This window comes from Rutidosis leptorrhynchoides, chromosome 2, assembly GCF_046630445.1.
Source record: "Rutidosis leptorrhynchoides isolate AG116_Rl617_1_P2 chromosome 2, CSIRO_AGI_Rlap_v1, whole genome shotgun sequence".
NCBI classification, from domain to species: domain Eukaryota; kingdom Viridiplantae; phylum Streptophyta; class Magnoliopsida; order Asterales; family Asteraceae; genus Rutidosis; species Rutidosis leptorrhynchoides.
The window spans coordinates 658,575,778-658,579,399 of record NC_092334.1 but is presented as its reverse complement, the minus strand read 5'-3'; positions in this window follow the sequence as shown (position 1 = coordinate 658,579,399).

Here is a 3,622-nt window from a genome sequence, read left to right as displayed (position 1 = left end):
CTCCACCACAACTTGCCGATTAAAGAAAAAATTTTGCTTTTAAGAGACCCCAAATTTAACCGACACTCCCCATAAGGAAGAAGAGTTTCTTCCCATTTGACCTAAGCAATTTTTGATTTGTTTCCCGACCCGCCCCCAAAAAAGGAACGTCTTACACTCTCAAGTTTGTTTATCACATAAGGCAGGACACGAAAGAGCGAGAAGTAATACAACGGAAGACTATCTAACATCGGTTTAATAAGGGTCAAGCGTCCACCAAAAGACATCGAACCTGCCCTCTAATCCGAAACACGTTTCTCGAATTTATTCGCAACCGGCTTCCAACTTTCCATCTTGTTCATTCTATCACCTACAAGAAGACCAAGGGTAAACGAAAGGAAAAGTACCAACATTGTGATTGGTTCGTAAATGCCGATCATTTTCGATATTAAGAGATGAATTTTATGTGTGTATTCGAGGTTTAAAAAGCTATTTTATAAGGTTTTCATAACGGGTAATGATTTGAGACGAAAACGTGAAAAAACGGAGTTTAAACAAGAAAAAAGAAGAAAAAGGGTGCAACCGCAAATTGCGGCTGGTTTGCGGCCATTTTTGCGGCTGGGTGAATCATCAGGTGGAGAACGGGCATAAGGAGGCGCCCGCTTTTTGCGGCTGGGCGTAATTTGCGACCGTTGGGCACAAATTGCGACTGGACGTATTTTTGGATAAAATTTTGAGCCGGATTTAAGGGATTTGATACTTGGAAAACACCCTACTTCATCCCTATATATAGAAAACCCTAGGCTACGAATTGTCTATCATTCACAATAGTCCTTGGAGCCCTAAACACTCCAAATCACATCACAAAATATCATCATTCAAGATTCAAGTCAATTAAGGAGGTGTTCTTCATGCAACTACAAAAGATCATCATGTTCATCACCTTCAACATGAGTGGCTAGTTCTCTTATCTTTATCCTTTCCATGAACAATTAAACATGTATTATTTCATTCAAGTTTATGTGGTTTATGATTTTTTAATACTTATTTCTTTCGGATTATGATATTGTAAACCAATCAATTTTTTATCAATGCAAGTTCTATAATTTTGTTATTGGAAGTTGAATTATTGTGATTTAACATTGTGTTCTTGATCCAACTTAATGTTAATTAGATTAAGGATAAAGACATATTGTCTAGGTTGCATAGTTCATTCCCAAGATACTAGAATTGATGAACTTGAGAAATCTTGTCGATGAGATTTGATCAACACTTGGTAAACATAATACTTGTTTAAATGAATGCATGCTAGATTGGGATTGTGAAAGGATAAAGGCTTTTAATCTCATTGTTTACATTTCAATCTTTTCAATTGCACTTTAGTTTAAGTTTTAAGCTTTAATTTAGTTGATTAATTTTAATAGTTTTTAGTTAAACAAATATACCAATCTTGAAATTGCTTATTATTAACCACTATTTTTCGTGAAACGAATCCTGCTTACCCTATCTAAAGTAGAGTATTTAGGTTATTTTTGATCGGCCCTTCGACACCAATCACATTGTAACGAAATAATCTAGCTATACTATTCATGAAGCGACCCGTCCTAATCCATAAGGACGAATACAATAACATATGGTTACATTGCGAGGTATTTGACCTCTATATGATACATTTCACAAACATTGCATTCGTTTTAAAAAAAAAAAAAGACAAACTTTCATTACATCGAAAGTTGACAAGCATGCATACCATTTCATAATATCCAAACTATAAATGACCTAATCTGTCATTTACTTAATAATAATCTTTATTGAACTCAACGACTTGAATGCAACGTCTTTTGAAATATGCCTTGAATGACTCCAAATAATATCTTTAAAATGAGTAAATGCACATCGAAAGATTTCTTTATTACCTGAGAATAAACATGCTTAAAAGTGTCAACCAAAAGGTTGGTGAGTTCATTAGTTTATCGTAATCAATCATTTCCATAATTTTAATAGACCACAAGGTTCTCATTTTTCATAAATAACATTACACTCGCAAGTGTATAAAAATCATTCATATGGATTGAACACCTGGTAACCGAACTAACAAGGATGCATATAGAATATCCCCCACATACTCGCAAGTATGCTATATAACGGCAATCGCAATCACCTTTTTAAATCGAAGTACTAAAGCATTCCAAATTCCAGTATGGGGTTTGTTAGGCCCATAGATCAATCTTTAGGATTCGCATCAATTAGGGGCCATTTCCCTAATTCTTAGGTTACCAGACATGAAGGGGCGATATTCGATTTCGATAATTCAACCATATAATGTAGTTTCGATTACTTATGTCTATTTCGTCAAACATTTATAAAATTAGCGCATGTATTCTCAGTCCCAAAAATATATATTGCAAAAGCATTTAAAAAGGGAGCAAATGAAACTCACGATACTGTATTTCGTAGTAAAAATACATATGTCGTCATTGAACAAGTGTAGGGTTGGCCTCGGATTCACGAACCTATATTAATTATATATATTTATATGTTGGTCAATATCTGTCTGACAATTTAGGTCAAGTCGCAGTGTATCACAATCCTAATGCTCGAGACCAATATGCAAAAGTCAACAAAAATCAACTTGACCCAAAATGACTTCCAAAATCTATACATGCTTATTATATAACTTAAATATAGTTGTTTAATATATTTAAATATATTTAACAGATTTTATTAGAGTAAATAATATAAATCATTTATTAATAAATAAAAATTTATATATAATAAAAAAATTCTTTTATATATCTTAAGTAATAAAATTTATAAAGTTTACTTAATATCATAAAAGTATAGTGGTATGTATTATTAACGTAATTATATTACATGTGGTAAAATATCTTTGTATCACATATTTATTTGATAAAATAATATTGATAATAATAATAAATAAAAGTTGTATTATTTTGTAATAATAATAATAATTATTATTCTACTAGTAACAATATATATATTTACTAATGATGATATTATTTATGATGAAATGATAATTCTAATCATGATAATCTTAATAATAACGATACTTTTTAATATTAACAGTAATAATAATAATATTTTATAAAAATAATAATTCTATTCAAAATGATAATTTTTAAATATAATACTAAACTGACAATAATAATGATATTTTATAATAACAATGATAGTTTAATGAAATTGATAGTTTTTAATATTAATGATACTTTTAATAATAATAATAATAATAATGATAAAAATAATGAAAACGATATTTTTATCTAAATTAAAATCATACAATATTTTAATTTCATCATGATACTTATACTCGTTATTTCCTAATCGATTTGTTTAATAACTTTTAGTCCTCTTTTAAAACGCATTCATAATAATAATAATAATAATAATAATAATAATAATAATAATAATAATAATAATAATAATAATAATAATAATAATAATAATAATAATAATACTAATCTTAGTAATAATAACGATAATGATTATAATAATATTAATTTATAGATAATAATAATAACGACGATAGTAGTAGTAATAATAATAAAAATAATAATAATAATAATAATAATAATAATAATAATAATAATAATAATAATAATAATAATAATAATAATAATAA